Source organism: Macaca fascicularis, chromosome 1, assembly GCF_037993035.2.
Source record: "Macaca fascicularis isolate 582-1 chromosome 1, T2T-MFA8v1.1".
Classification (NCBI taxonomy): Eukaryota; Metazoa; Chordata; class Mammalia; order Primates; family Cercopithecidae; genus Macaca; species Macaca fascicularis.
The window spans coordinates 159,656,787-159,673,180 of NC_088375.1; the positions used below are offsets into that span (position 1 = coordinate 159,656,787).

A 16,394-nucleotide genomic window follows, 5' to 3' on the forward strand; every position below is an offset into this window, starting at 1 on the left:
CAATTGAGATGTGAACATTATATCTCTCCTACATACCCAGGGAATGAACAAAATCTTAGTAGACCTAAAGAAAATTAAGCAACATGTTTTGTTTTCTTAAAAAAATTGAGAGTTACAGCAAAAAAAAGCGTTTAATTAGTTTTGCTTAGAGATTTGCTTTAAAGGGCAGAGACATTTGCTTAGAAAAACTCAGAGTACAGTTGAATGATGCCTTTCTCCTCTTTGCTTACACCATTGCATCTATGTTGTTCCCCCAAACACATCCAGCTTGGTTCCCTGCTGAGAGCCTTTAATATGTTGTGTCTTCTGCCTGGAACATTCTTCTTCCAGGTGTTTACAAGACTCTTCATTTCATTCATTTCTGTGCTCAAAAGATACTTCATCAGAAAGGCCTTCTGTTACCACTCCGGAGGTAAGAAACAGACCTCCTTCACTTATCCATCTCCAGTTCTTTATATTCTTTACCCTACCTTATTTTTCCTCATAGTACTTAATGAATCTCTCTCTTTCTCTCTCTCTGTCATTTCTATATGCCTGTTTATTGTCTGCCTCTACAAACTGGAATGTAATCTTTATGAGATCAGGTACTGTTTTAGCTAATTGTTGTATTCCAAGCACCTAGAAAAGTATCTTAACACTTAATATATCCTCAGTAAATATTTTTAATGAATGAATAAGTATAGTTTTTGGCTTACTGATATGTATTCTTATATGGCCATTTCTACTTAAAAACATTTATAAATGTTTATTATTGTTAAACTTGATATTGATTATTGACACATGCTTAGTCACTTACTAGCTGTGTGAACTTGGATATACCACTAAACCTCTATGTGCCTCACTTTCATCATTTATAAAATAGAGATTAATAATAGTACCTAATTCATAGAGTCTTTGTGAGTATTGAAAAAAATACATATAAAACCCTTAGTATAGAACCTGGATAATAGTAAGTCCTTAGTAACTGGTGAAAAAATTCATTAAATAAGCTTTGGAGAAGGAATACATACTGTATGTGAGGAACAGAGGAATACAGAATTGTACTTTATTCCTCCAAGGTGTTCACAGCTTCACAGATATTACTATATAGCTTTTTTTCCTCTGACCAGTGCATTGGAATACTAGCTTTAGAAATGCTTTGACAGAAGTTTACCTAGGGTAATATTTCAATCCAGTTGAAGGGCATTTAGACTTTATAGGTCAAGAGAGGCTTTGAACTGCATCTCTAGGAAAAATAGAACTTACCAGTAAAGAAGAAAAGGTAGAACAAAATGGTATGCCAGTCAGGGGGCAACAGCACATAAAAAGGCATGGAAGCATGAGGTAGTGTGACTGGGGTAGTGTAGTTGTTTTAGTCTTTTCTGGCTGCTGTAACAAAATGTCATAGACCAGGTGGCTTATAAATAATGGAACTTTATTTCTCACAGTTCTGGAGACTAGGAAGTTCAAGACCAAAGTACCAGTAGATTTGGTGTCTAGTGAGGGCCCACTTCCTGGTTCAGAGAATAGTGTCTTCTCACTGTGTCCTCTCATTGTGGAAGGGGACAACTAGCTCTCTGGGATCTCTTTTATGAGGGCACAAATCTCATTCATGAATGCTCTGTCCTCATGACCTAATCACCTCCCAGAGATCCTACCTCCAAATACTATGACATTGGGATTAAGTCTCAACATGTGAATTCTGGGGGGACACAAACATTCAAACCATAGTGGTGGTCTAGGCTTGCAGGGTGGTTTGCTGCAGCTGAGTCACAGGGTTAGTCTAAGACATTAAACATGTTTCCTGATGGTGACAGAAAATCACTGAACAATTCTAAGTAGACAAATGAAACCAGATTTGGGTTGTAGCTCAGCTATCAGAGAGGTAGGAAGACATCTGAAATTTGAATGAAATTTGCTTGAGGTTCAAACCACAGTAATTGTAGTCCTGTGTCCTTTCCCATCTCTCTAGGAATTTGGTGGAAATGTAGGGAAGAGAAGGGCTGTTGGATTTCCTAGGCCTTTCTGGCTCAAAGTTTCTGCTTCTACTGTATTAATGCAGTTCATGGATCCCCATCTTTTCTTGTACATATCCTTAAACTGCATCTGTGGAACAAGATGTTGAATTTAGTTCTTTTCTTTCTCTTTCTTGTTTCTCTTTCAGGAAATAACCACTTCAAATTTATCCAATTTTACCAGGCAGAATACTTGTTGGAAAAAAAAAGAATACTTTTTGTCTCCTGCCAAACTAAAGTCCATCTGATGGAAGTGTGGGTAAGGAATGAATTGGAGAAGATAAAGATAACAGGCAAGCAGACCAGGTAGGAGGTTGTTATCAAAGAGCAAAATACTGAGGGCTTGGAGTAGGGCAGAGGCAGTGGCAGTAGGAATGGTGAGGAAAGAATATATTTGAGGTATATATTTATGAGATTGAATCCATGGGACTGGACCTAGTGCCTAAATACATCTGGGGCATTGATAGAGAGGAATGTGATATGGAGAGGTGTGGAAGGAATTGCTAAGAAGTGATATAGGGTTTTGTTTGTAATTTGGAATTTTGTTTGGTACGATTGAACAGGTGGGTTGGCATTCACTGTTGTTTGAGATACAGAAAGTGCATATTTAGAGAGAAAATAAGTTCAGTTTTGGGCAAGATGGGTTTGAAGTACTAAATGGAGATGTTACTAAAGTACTTAGATTTGTGTATCCGGAATTTAGAAGAATGCTCTGGGCTTGAGAAGATAGCTTTGGGATGTTGGGGATATGCTCTCATGTAAGTCCAGGAAACCCAGCTACATGTTCTTAACCAAATAGGAAGGTATTTTTCTGACATAACAGGAAGCCCAGAGTTAGGTACTCCAGTTATTTGTGTAGTGGTTTCAGGATTTCAGCAGTGTTTCAGCTCTATCAGCTTTAGTGTCTTTTTTAAATCTTTCTGCTTTATCAGCTTTAGTGTCTTTGATTAGCTTTTCTATAAGCAGACTACAAGATAGGAATTTAGGTTATGAAATTCATTAAGAGAGTGTTCTTTGGGAAAAACATATAAAGGAAAGTGTAAGGCAGGAGAGTGGGGGAAGAGAGCAGGCAGTCTCTAACCAACTAACTAAATATTTAAAAGAGGGCCATAGATGAACCAATGAGTGTGCCATGAACCAAGGGTTATGAGCAATCCAATTCTGTGAACAAGAAAAATCAAAAGACTAGATGAAAAGATGAAGGAGCCCAAGAAATATAAGGATCTTCTTTTAAGCAACTAGACTTTTTTTTTTTTTAAATTATACTTTAAGTTCTAGGGTACATGTGCATAACGTGCAGGTTTGTTACGTATGTATACTTGTGCCATGTTGGTGTGCTGCACCCATCAACTCGTCAGCACCCATCAACTCGTCATTTACATCCGGTATAACTCCAAATGCAATCCCTCCCCCCTCTCCACTCCCCCTGATAGGCCCCGGTGTGTGATGTTCCCCTTCCCGAGTCCAAGTGATCTCCTTGTTCAGTTCCCACCTATGAGTGAGAACATGCGGTGTTTGGTTTTCTGTTCTTGCGATAGTTTGCTGAGAATGATGGTTTCCAGCTGCATCCATGTCCCTACAAAGGACACAAACTCATCCTTTTTTATGGCTACATAGTATTCCATGGTGTATATGCGCCACATTTTCTTAATCCAGTCTGTCACTGATGGATATTTGGCTTGATTCCAAGTCTTTGCTATTGTGAATAGTGCTGCAATAAACATACGTGTGCATGTGTCTTTATAGCAGCATGATTTATAATCTTTTGGGTATATACCCAGTAATGGGATGGCTGGGTCATATGGTACTTCTAGTTCTAGATCCTTGAGGAATTGTCATACTGTTTTCCATAATGGTTGAACTAGTTTACAATCCCACCAACAGTGTAAAAGTGTTCCTATTTCTCCACATCCTCTCCAGCACCTGTTGTTTCCTGACTTTGAATGATCGCCATTCTAACTGGTGTGAAATGGTATCTCATTGTGCTTTTGATTTGCATTTCTCTGATGGCCAGTGATGATGAGCATTTTTTCATGTGTTTGTTGGCTGTATGAATGTCCTCTTTTGAGAAATGTCTATTCATATCCTTTGCCCACTTTTTGATGGGGTTGTTTGTTTTTTTCTTGTAAATTTGTTTGAGTTCTTTGTAGGTTCTGGATATTAGCCCTTTGTGTGATGAGTAGACTGCAAAAATTTTCTCCCATTCTGTAGGTTGCCTGTTCACTCTGATGGTAGTTTCTTTTGCTGTGCAGAAGCTCTTCGGTTTAATCAGATCCCATTTGTCAATTTTGGCTTTTATTGTCATTGCTTTTGGTGTTTTAGACATGAAGTCCTTGCCCATGCCTATGTCCTGAATGGTATTACCTAGGTTTTCTTCTAGGGTTTTTATGGTATTAGGTCTAACATTTAAGTCTCTAATCCATCTTGAATTAATTTTCGTATACGGAGTAAGGAAAGGATCCAGTTTCAGCTTTCTACTTATGGTTAGCCATTTATCCCAGCACCATTTATTAAATAAGGAATCCTTTCCCCATTTCTTGTTTTTCTCAGGTTTATCAAAGATCAGATGGCTGTAGACATGTGGTATTATTTCTGAGGACTGTTCTGTTCCATTGGCCTATATCTCTGTTTTGGTACCAGTACCATGCTGTTTTGGTTACTGTAGCGTTGTAGTATAGTTTGAAGTCAGGTAGTGGGATGCCTCCAGCTTTGTTCTTTTGACTTAGGATTGTCTTGGAGATGCGGGCTCTTTTTTGGTTCCATATGAACTTTAAAGCAGTTTTTTCCAATTCTGTGAAGAAACTCATTGGTAGCTTGATGGGGATGGCATTGAATCTATAAATAACCTTGGGCAGTATGGCCATTTTCACAATATTGATTCTTCCTATCCATGAGCATGGTATGTTCTTCCATTTGTTTATGTCCTCTTTTATTTCACTGAGCAGTGGTTTGTAGTTCTCCTTGAAGAGGTCCTTTACATCCCTTGTAAGTTGGATTCCTAGGTATTTTATTCTCTTTGAAGCAATTGTGAATGGAAGTTCATTCATAATTTGGTTCTCTGTTTGTCTGTTACTGGTGTATAAGAATGCTTGTGATTTTTACACATTAATTTTGTATCCTGAGACTTTGCTGAAGTTGCTTATCAGCTTAAGGAGATTTTGGGCTGAGACGATGGGGTTTTCTAAATATACAATCATGTCATCTGCAAACAGGGACAATTTGACTTCTTCTTTTCCTAATTGAATACCCTTGATTTCTTTCTCTTGCCTGATTGCCCTAGCCAGAACTTCCAACACTATGTTGAATAGGAGTGGTGAGAGAGGGCATCCCTGTCTTGTGCCAGTTTTCAAAGGGAATTTTTCCAGTTTTTGCCCATTCAGTATGATATTGGCTGTGGGTTTGTCATAAATAGCTTTTATGATTTTGAGATACATTCAATCAATACAGAATTTATTGAGAGTTTTTAGTATGAAGGGCTGTTGAATTTTGTCAAAGGCCTTTTCTGCATCTGTTGAGATAATCATGTGGTTTTTGTCTTTGGTTCTGTTTATATGCTGGATTACGTTTATTGATTTGCGTATGTTGAACCAGCCTTGCATCCCAGGGATGAAGCCCACTTGATCATGGTGGATAAGCTTTTTGATGTGCTGCTGGATCCGGTTTGTCAGTATTTTATTGAGGATTTTTGCATTGATGTTCATCAGGGATATTGGTCTAAAATTCTCTTTTTTTGTTGTGTCTCTGCCAGGCTTTGGTATCAGGATAATGTTGGCCTCATAAAATGAGTTAGGGAGGATTCCCTCTTTTTCTATTGATTGGAATAGTTTCAGAAGGAATGGTACCATCTTCTCCTTGTACCTCTGGTAGAATTCAGCTGTGAATCCATTTGGTCCTGGACTTTTTTTTTGGTTGGTAGACTATTAATTATTGCCTCAATTTCAGAGCCTGCTATTGGTCTATTCAGGGATTCAGCTTCTTCCTGGTTTAGTCTTGGGAGAGTGTAAGTGTCCAGGAAATTATCCATTTCTTCTAGATTTTCAAGTTTATTTGCGTAGAGGTGTTTATAGTATTCTCTGATGGTAGTTTGTATTTCTGTGAGGTCCGTGGTGATATCCCCTTTATCATTTTTTATTGCGTCTATTTGATTCTTCTCTCTTTTCTTCTTTATTAGTCTTGCTAGCAGTCTATCAATTTTGTTGATCTTTTCAAAAAACCAACTCCTGGATTCATTGATTTTTTGGAGAGTTTTTTTTGTCTCTATCTCCTTCAGTTCTGCTCCGATCTTAGTTCTCTCTTGCCTTCTGCTAGTTTTTGAATGTGTTTGCTCTTGCTTCTCTAGTTCTTCTAATTGTGATGTTAGAGTGTCAATTTTAGATCTTTCCAGCTTTCTCTTGTGGGCATTTAGTGCTATAAATTTCCCTCTACACACTGCTTTAAATGTGTCCCAGAGATTCTGGTATGTTGTATCTTTGTTCTCATTGGTTTCAAAGAACATCTTTATTTCTGCCTTCATTTCGTTGTGTACCCAGTAGTCATTCAGGAGCAGGTTATTCAGTTTCCATGTAGTTGAGTGGTTTTGATTGAGTTTCTTAGTCCTGAATTCTAGTTTGATTGCATTGTGGTCTGAGAGACTGTTTGTTATAATTCTGTTCTTGTACATTTGTTGAGGAGTGCTTTACTTCCAATTATGTGGTCAATTTTGGAATAAGTGTGATGTGGTGCTGAGAAGAATGTATATTCTGTTGATTTGGGGTGGAGAGTTCTGTAGATGTCTATTAGGTCTGCTTGGTGCAGAGATGAGTTCAATTCCTGGATATCGTTGTTTACTTTCTGTCTCGTTGATCTGTCTAATGTTGACAGTGGGGTGTTGAAGTCTCCCATTATTATTGTATGGGAGTCTAAGTCTCTTTGTAAGTCTCTAAGGACTTTCTTTATGAATCTGGGTGCTCCTGTATTGGGTGCATATATATTTAGGATAGTTAGCTCTTCCTGTTGAATTGATCCCTTTACCATTATGTAATGGCCTTGTCTCTTTTGATCTTTGATGGTGTAAAGTCTGTTTTATCAGAGACTAGTATTGCAACCCCTGCTTTTTTTTGTTCTCCATTTGCTTGGTAGATCTTCCTCCATCCCTTTATTTTGAGCCTATGTATGTCTCTGCATGTGAGATGGGTCTCCTGAATACAGCAGACTAATGGGTCTTGACTCTTTATCCAGTTTGCCAGTCTGTGTTTTTTAATTGCAGCATTTAGTCCCTTTACATTTAAGGTTAATATTGTTATGTGTGAACTTGATCCTGCCATTATGATATTAACTGGTTATTTTGCTCGTTAGTTGATGCAGTTTCTTCCTAGCCTCGATGGTCTTTACATTTTGGCATGTTTTTGCAATGGCTGGTACTGGTTGTTCCTTTCCATGTTTAGTGCTTCCTTCAGGGTCTCTTGTAAGGCCGGCCTGGTGGTGACAAAATCTCTAAGCATTTGCTTATCTGTAAAGGATTTTATTTCTCCTTCACTTATGAAACTTAGTTTGGCTGGATATGAAATTCTGGGTTTAAAATTCTTTTCTTTAAGAATGTTGAATATTGGCCCCCACTCTCTTCTGGCTTGTAGAGTTTCTGCCGAGAGATCCGCTGTTAGTCTGATGGGTTTCCCTTTGTGAGTAACCCGACCTTTCTCTTTGGCTGCCCTTAAGATTTTTTCCTTCATTTCAACTTTGGTGAATCTGGCAATTATGTGTCTTGGAGTTGCTCTTCTCGAGGAGTATCTTTGTGGCGTTCTCTGTATTTCCTGAATTTGAATGTTGGCCTGCCCTACTAGGTTGGGGAAGTTCTCCTGGATGATATCCTGAAGAGTGTTTTCCAACTTGGTTCCATTTTCCCCCTCACTTTCAGGCACCCCAATCAGATGTAGATTTGGTATTTTTACATAATCCCATACTTCTTGCAGGCTTTGTTCATTTCTTTTTCTTCTTTTTTTCTTTAGATTTCTCTTCTTGCTTCATTTCATTCATTTGATCCTCAATCACAGATACTCTTTCTTCCAGTTGATCGAGTCGGTTACTGAAGCTTGTGCATTTGTCACTTATTTCTTGTGTCATGGTTTTCATCTCTGTCCGTTTGTTTATGGCCTTCTCTGCATTAATTATTCTGGTTATCAATTCTTCCACTCTTTTTTCAAGATTTTTAGTTTCTTTGCGCTGGGTATGTAATTCCTCCTTTAGCTCTGAGAAGTTTGATGGACTGAAGCCTTATTCTCTCATCTCGTCAAAGTCATTCTCCATCCAGCTTTGATCCGTTGCTGGCGATGAGCTGCGTTCCTTTGGAGGGGGAGATGCGCTCTTATTTTTTGAATTTCCAGCTTTTCTACCCTGCTTTCTCCCCATCTTTGTGGTTTTATCTGCCTCTGGTCTTTGATGATGGTATCATACTGATGGGGTTTTGGTGTGGGTGTTCTTCCTGTTTGTTAGTTTTCCTTCTAACAGTCAGGACTCTCAGCTGTAGGTCTGTTGGAGATTTCTTGAGGTCCACTCCAGACCCTGTTTGCCTGGGTGTCAGCAGCAGAGGCTGCAGAAGATAGAATACTGCTGAACAGCGGGTGTGCCTGTCTGATTCTTGCTTTGGAAGCTTCCTCTCAGGGGTGTACTCCACCATGTGAGGTGTGGGGTGTCGGTCTGCCCCTAGTGGAGGATGTCTCCCAGTTAGGCTACTCAGGGGTCAGGGACCCACTTGAGCAGGCAGTCTGTCCGTTCTCAGATCTCAACCTCCGTGTTGGGAGATCCACCGCTCTCTTCAAAGCTGTCAGACAGAGTTGCTTGCGTCTGCAGAGGTTTCTGCTGCCTTTTTGTTGTTGTTGTTGTTGTTGTTTAGCTGTGCCCTGTCCCCAGAGGTGGAGTCTACAGAGACTGGCAGGCCTCCTTGAGCTGCTGTGAGCTCCACCCAGTTCGATCTTCCCAGGGCTTTGTTTACCTACTTAAGCCTCAGCAATGGCGGGCACCCCTCCCCCAGCCTCGCTGCTGCCTTGCGGTTAGATCGCAGACTGCTGTGCTAGCAATGAGGAAAGCTCCGTGGGCATGGGACCCTCCCGACCAGGTGTGGGATATAATCTCCTGGTGTGCCCGTTTGCTTAAAGCACAGTATTGGGGTGGGAGTTACCCGATTTTCCAGGTGTTGTATGTCTCTGTTCCCCTGGTTAGGAAAAGGGATCCCCTTCCGCCTTGTGCTTCCCAGGTGAGGCGATGCCTCGCCCTGCTTCAGCTCTCGCTGGTCAGGCTGCAACAGCTGACCAGCACCGATTGTCTGGCACTCCCCAGTGAGATGAACCCAGTACCTTAGTTGAAAATGCAGAAATCACCTGTCTTCTGTGTCCCTTGTGCTGGGAGCTGGAGACTGGAGCTGTTCCTATTCGGCCATCTTGCTCCGCCCTCCTGCAACTAGACTTTGAAAGGAAAGAACCAGAGAGATGGAGAAGGATGTCAGGGGAGATGGATCAAAAGAGGCCTTTAAGTAGTAGAACTCTTTAAGAAAATTTGCTAAAAGGAAAGAGGCAGTGGAGAGGGAAGATGGAAAATTTTAAATTGAGAAGAATTAATTAGTTGAGTCATATCATAGACTTGGGAGGGAATCCAGAATACAGATGAAAAGATTAGCTTTCCACATAGGGAAGGACATCTTTTTACTGCTCCAAGAGGAAAAGGCATAAAAATAAGTGGGTTTACATATAAATTTATGATGGTGGCAAGTGAGGAGCTTAGAAATTTCTATTTCTTTGCATTTAAATTTATTTTCCTAGTAAAACACAAAAAAGGTCATCTGTTTAGCATGTGTATGTGGAGTAAGAGGTATCAGTGATGGTGGGATGAGGAAGAGATATAGAAGGCTTAAGAGTGGTGAAAATTTGACATAGCTGCTGAAAGAGAAGGAAAGATATCTGATCAGAGCTGCCAAGAAACACTGCCTGGCAGCATCTGAGTCCCAGCTGAGGTTGAAGATCATAAGCTTGTAGAAGTAGCAACCCTGGTTGAATGGCTTTCTCCAGCAATGCTTTACAGTTGGGGATGGCATCTGGTGGATGAGTAGGGCTATTAAATGCAGAGAAATTACATACATTGATTCATATTCTAGTTCAGGTTGCTAAATACCTTTCAGTTGTAGACCACAAAGGAAATAAAGATATACATAAATTTCTGTACCCATATTTATGCAGCTAAAGAGTACATGATGGTTTGGTTTGGGTGGGTTTAGGAATCAGCCAATAGATGTCTTAACATTTCCTTTGGTTATTTGGTGTTGAAGCTATTATTAATTATAGTTATTTGGTATTGAAACTATTATACATTATGACTTAGGGACTAAATGGGTTCACAGAGACGGATGAATCTTTAAGAGTAAGTTCAAAGAACAACAATAGCAACAACAACGAAGCCCTACATTCTTCAAATTCCTTTTAGATATGCTGGTGTGTCCTTGATATTGCTATGGCCCAGAGCTTTCTAATTCATTCAGAATTCTGTGACTAGACAAATCTTTCCAAAACACATCACTGTCCAGAAACCTTTAGTGGCTTTCTATTGCTTGTAGTATAAGATCTAAACGTCTTAGCCTGATGATTTCAAGGCTTTCAATAATTTGGCCTCAACCTACTTTATTTGTTTTCCCACTGCTTCCTATACTCAGAAAGTATAGGTTAGTGGTTAGAAGCACAGTCTGCATTTGTATTTGAACCCAGCTTTTCAAATTACCAGCTGAGTGATCTTAAGGAATTTGTCTCTCGTAGTTCTAATTTTCTCATTAGTAACACAGGGAAAATAGTACATACCTGATAGGATTATGAAGATTAAATGAAAAAATAAATTGTGCTTAGTACAATACCTGGAGTAGAGTATATTTACAATATTTTCAGAACTTTTAATTAACTTGTGTTTGATTATTTTCACATTGCTGTAAAGACGCTACCTGAAACCAGGTAATTTATAAAGAAAGGAGATTTAATTGACTCCATTCTGTGTGACTGGAGAGGCCTCGGGGAACTTACAATCATAGCAAAAGCTGAAGCAAGGCATGTTTTACATGGCTGCAGGAGAGAAGGAGCGAGGAAATGCCACACTTTAAAACCATCAGCTCTTGTGAGAACTCCCTCACTATCATGAAAACAGTGGGGGAAAGTGACCCCATGATCCAATTACCTCCCACCAGGTTCCTCCCTTGAGATGAGATTTGGGTGGGGACACAGAGTCAAACGATATCGTAACTCAACTTACATAGTGTTTGCACACTGTTCTACATACTTTGTAAGCTCATTTAATCCTTATAACAACCCCCTGAAATAGGTAATATTATTCCAGCTTTACAGATGAGAAAACTGAGAAATAAGAAAGTTAGTTTACTATCTTAAAAGATAGTAGGGGACAGAAACATGTTTTAATCCCAAGGAGTCTGTTTTCAGAGGCAATGCTTTTAATCACTAAGCTATTTCCTTTCAATAAACAGCAATTATTATTATTTTTACTCTACTTATTGTCCCTTAAACATGTCATGTGTGTTTATTTCTACCTTTTTGTTACTATTCATATCATCCACTATGCCGTTAAAGCACTAAAGACCTTCCTCACTTTCTACTTAATCTTCTTAATTTCTTTCTTTTCTTTTCTTTCTTTCTTTTTTTTTTTTTTTTTTTTTTGAGACAGTCTTGCTCTGTCTCCCAGACTGTAGGAGTGCAATGATGCAATCTTGGCTCACTGAAGCCTTCACCTCCTGGATTCAAGTGATTCTCCTGCCTCAGCCTCCAGAGTAGCTGGGATTACAGGCATGCACCACCATGCCTGGCTAATTTTTTTTTTTTTTTTGTATTTTTAGAAGAGACAGTGTTTCACCATGTTGGCCAGGTTGGTATCGAACTCCTGGCCTCAGGTGATCCACCCGCCTCGGCCTCCCAACATGCTGGGATTACAGGCGTGAGTCACTGCACCCAGCCACGATCTTCTTAATTTCTAAAGACCATCTCAATGTCTGACCCTTTCATACAACTTGCCGTGATTCCTCAGTTACCAGCGATCCTTTTCCTCTCTGAATCCTTGACATTTATCGTCTACCTAATTTAACTGACACTGTGTTTTAATAGTATCTATATTGCTTTAGATAGTTATTAATATTTAATCTGTCCTTGGTTTTTAACTAGATGATATTTTTGAAGGTGGGAACAATACGTTATCTTCTTTGCACCTTTAGTACTATTTAATGTGCAATTCTTCCAAATTTATCATGAGAGGACCCAGATTCAAGTCCTAGCTCTGACAGTTAATAAACCTAGTAACTTAAGACTAATTACTTAACCTCTTTGAAACTTAAAGACTATATCTGTAAAATGATGTTAGAAACCTATCTGTCTTAGAGAGTTATTATGGGGATTAAAAGAAAAGTCTAATTGAAAAAGTCATGAGGTTCCATGCAAAAGTTAGATGTTTTATGCATAGCATGCTCTTTGTAAATACATGTTAAGAAAATGAATAAATGAATTAGTGGATGTGTGAAGGAAGAAAAGAAGTGAAATGAGCTCTACCACTTTTAATCTGTATTATCTTGAGCTAATCCAAACTTAAACACCTTGAGCATCCTTTTTCACCTGTAAAGGAGAGATAAGAAGTTAAGCATATAGGACACTCTGAAGAAATACAGTCCTTTATAGCTTCAGCTTTGGACTGAAGCATGAGTGTCTCCAGGATAGAGAAGAAAGGGAGCCAGGATATAGATACACAAGGAAATTTGGTAGGTTATAAAGTGCAAACTCTTCAACTTACTTTTTTGCTTAAGCTAAGCTCTGTCTATGCCTTTAGCATATGAAGAATGGGCTAAAATTCCATGGATTCATATTTTTGACAAATACCTCAGTGACTAGTGAATCTGAAGTTCCTTTCTTGGCTCCAGGGTAAAGAATTCCAGCCAGTTTTTTCTCTTGAAAGTTCAGCTTGAACGTAAATTTCCTACCCACAATAAAAGTCTATCCAAGATTTCACATGACTGACATGTAGCATTTTGAGATTTGTCTGACCACATAACCATGGATTTCTAAATAGTATGTGAAAGTTATTGATTCTTAGACTTACTGAAGTAAGTCCAGCCACATTTCACATTGTTTTCTCTTCCTGCTAATTCTTCCAAAATAAACCATGAGTTGCTAAATTCTTAGAGCCTATGACATGTGCTTATATCTCAGGTGTCTGTCACCTTCTTGTAGCCCAGGTTTTCATGATCTAATCATCCTGTGGCTACTTGCTATTTTCCTTTCTATCCTTTTCTGATGGCTAATTCCTGTTTTACTCTAGGCTCTCTATTCTTCTGCTTAGAGTCTGGCCAGGATTTTTTCTTCCTTTCTCAGCTTTAATACAAATTCTGTAATCTATGTGGAGTGGGAATGATGTGCTTAAATAATGTGGAAAGAGAAAAGACTTCAGCTACCAGTGGAAAAGTCGGGGATGATATGGTTAAAAACACTTTTGAAAATAAGGGACATGAAGCCACCTTGGAAGAAAATAATTTTGAGTAGTGGGAGAGAGTCCTCCACATTGAACTTAGCTCAAAAGAAATGCTTCTTTTATCAGGACCTGCCTTCCCTATTCACATCCATGATCTATAATTATTTGCAGGTTCATCACAGTCCATCACAGTCTTGTACTATTTAGAGTCTCTCTCTCCTTCATTATGAATAAGACGTGAAGAGAGACTATTTCAGCCTTTCTGTAGTTGTCTAAAGACCTGGAGAGTGATTAGTGTGTTAGGGGCAACTGTTTTTGCTTCGGTTCCCTACTTAACCTCCACCAGATGTGGCCAGTTAGCTGAATTGACCCTTGTTATGGATCTGGTACTGGGATAGTCCATCCACTTTCCCCTTGCTGCTTCTATGCAAGATGAAGTCTAAACTTGAATCCTAGACAGGAGACTAGAGATCCTGATCTCCTCATTGGGTCTCAGCTAGCAACTTTCTCTAGAACTGAGTTTGATTTCTCCTTAAATAATTCAATTCCCAATTTTAAATCTTAATCACCTACTTGGTATCAGAACCACTACTGCTTAGAACTCTTTACATTAATGGAATGTGGGTAGAAGTAATGTACACTGCTTCTGGGCCTGGCCCATAAAACCTTCTGTGCAGGTCTCTGTTCTCTCTCATGTATGAATTTCTCTATTTCTGTGTATTTTTTTGGTCCATTTTGCTATATATATTTTGAGGCTATGTTGTTAGGTGCATACAAATTTAGAATTTTAACATTCTAAAGGGTAGATTAGCCCTTTTATCATTATGAAATATCATTTTTCCTGAGTTTGTTTTGCTGTAACATCTAATCTTTCTAATTTTAGTATAGGGAAACCAGCTTTATTTTGATTAGTGTTTGATGGTATATTTCTCCCATTTTTACTTTCAATCTTTCCATATGTGTATATTTAAATTATATTTCTTGTAAGCAGCATTATGTCTCTTCTAAACATTGCATAGTTGTTAGATTTTTTTTTTTCATGTCCAATAATCTTTGTTTTTCTGATTGGGGTATTCATTTATATTTAATGTAATTAATGATATATTTGGATTGAAAAGTATCTATAATCTTATTTTTTCTATTTATTTAACCTCTCCTATGTTCATTTTCCTCTCTTCTCTTGCCTTCTTTTGGATTAATTGGATTGATTCATTCTTATGATTTCATTTTCCACTTTTGTTATATTGTTATTACGTTTCTTTCCTTTTTTTTTTTTAGTGATGTTTCCCCCTCAACACTTTGAAGATATTATTCCATACGTTTCTAGCTGCCATTATTTCTATCAAAAGTTACATTGTGTGCCTTATTGTTGCTCTGTTTTAAAATAATGAAGTTTTCTCCTGTCTACCTTTAAGATTTTTTTCTTGCCCAGGCCAGGTGGCTCATGCCTATAATCCCAGCACTATGTAATGCTTAGAAGAGACATAATGCTTGTTAGTGAATTGCTTGACTGTATTAATAAAAAATTAACAACTTGCGTCTAAAACTCTAGTATTTAGACACCCTATAAGTGTGTTTCTATTTTTTGCTAATTTGTTCTTCTCATTTGTAGTCAAATCTTGTTTGTTTTATTTTTTTTTGTATGCTTGGTTATTTTTATTTTTTTAAGTGCTGAGCATTTATGCTTCAAGTTTAAATGATGTTTTCTTCCTCTAGAGAGGATTTACTTTTACTTTTGGCAAGCAATCAAATTAGGAGATCACCTCATTCCAGTAAAGGTTGAGATGATTCAAAGCTGGGCTTCAGTTCTTTTGAGAGTTCTTCTATTTCTTATGCTTTAGCAAGTAACCCTTCAGATTCCTAATTAAATGCTAGAAGTTTTTAATGGCTCCACTTTCTTGGAACTCCTTGAACTCTTACATTTTGTGCCTCTGAATTATGACTGTTGAAAGCTTTGATTAGCTTCTCTTTTCTTTTGTTTTTTTTCTGTTTGCTTGGTTTTTTTTTTTTTTTTTTTTTTGAGACAGAGTCTCGCTCTGTTGCCCAGGCTGGAGTACAGTGGTTCGATCTTGGCTCACTACAACCTCTGCCTCCTGGGTTCACGCCATTCTCCTGCCTCAGCCTCCTGAGAGGCTGGGACTACAGGCGCCCGCCACCACGCCTGGCTAATTTTTTGTAGAGATGGCATTTCACCGTGTTAGCCAGGATGGTCTCGATTTCCTGACCTCGTGATCTGCCTGCCTTGGCCTCCCAAAGTGCTGGGATTACAGGTATGAGCCACTGCACCCAGCCAATTAGCTTCTCAGATTCTTAACCTCTCAGATACTGTGTTCTCATTTGGTACTAGTATTTACCTCAAGGTAAAAGTGGCTTCAAATTCTAAATTCTAGGCTCCTTTTTCTTGGCGTCTCCCTCTTAATTTTGGTCCCACAAATTCTCACTGCCTTGGTCTCTAATACTGTCTAATTCATATTTATTTATTTATTTATTTATTTAAGTAAATAAGTCAGGGGTCCAAGGTTGTTGTTTTTTTGTTTTTTTGTTTTTATTGAGATAGAGTCTCACTCTGTTGCCCAGGCTGGAGTGCAGTGGCGCAATCTCGGCTCACTGCAAGCTCTACCTCCCAGATTCACACTGTTCTCCTGCCTCAGCCTCCCAAATAGCTGGGACTACAGGCTCCCACCACCAAGTCTGGCTAATTTTGTTTTGTATTTTTAGTAGAGATGGGGGTTCAGTGTTAGCCGGGATGGTCTCGATTTCCTGACCTTGTGATCTGCTCACCTTGGCCTCTCAAAGTGCTGGGATTACAGGGGTGAGCTACCACACCCCACCATAAGTCAGGGTCTTGCTCTGTCACCCAGGCTGGAATACAGTGGCGCCATCATGGCTTGCTGCAGCCTTATCTCCTGAGGCAATCCTCCCACTTCAGCC

The 16,394-nt window shown here is 38.9% G+C and overlaps 1 long non-coding RNA gene across 1 annotated transcript in view; it reads left to right on the forward strand.

Moving 5' to 3' along the window:
- The first annotated feature begins 282 nt into the window (after positions 1-282).
- LOC135968732 (uncharacterized) overlaps positions 283-16,394 on the forward strand; it is a 30,665-nt gene continuing 14,553 nt past the window's right edge. Inside the window, exons 1-2 of the long non-coding RNA XR_010583690.1 lie at positions 283-412; positions 2,144-2,300. This is a non-coding gene — a long non-coding RNA (uncharacterized lncRNA). The remainder of the gene's footprint in view (positions 413-2,143; positions 2,301-16,394) is intronic.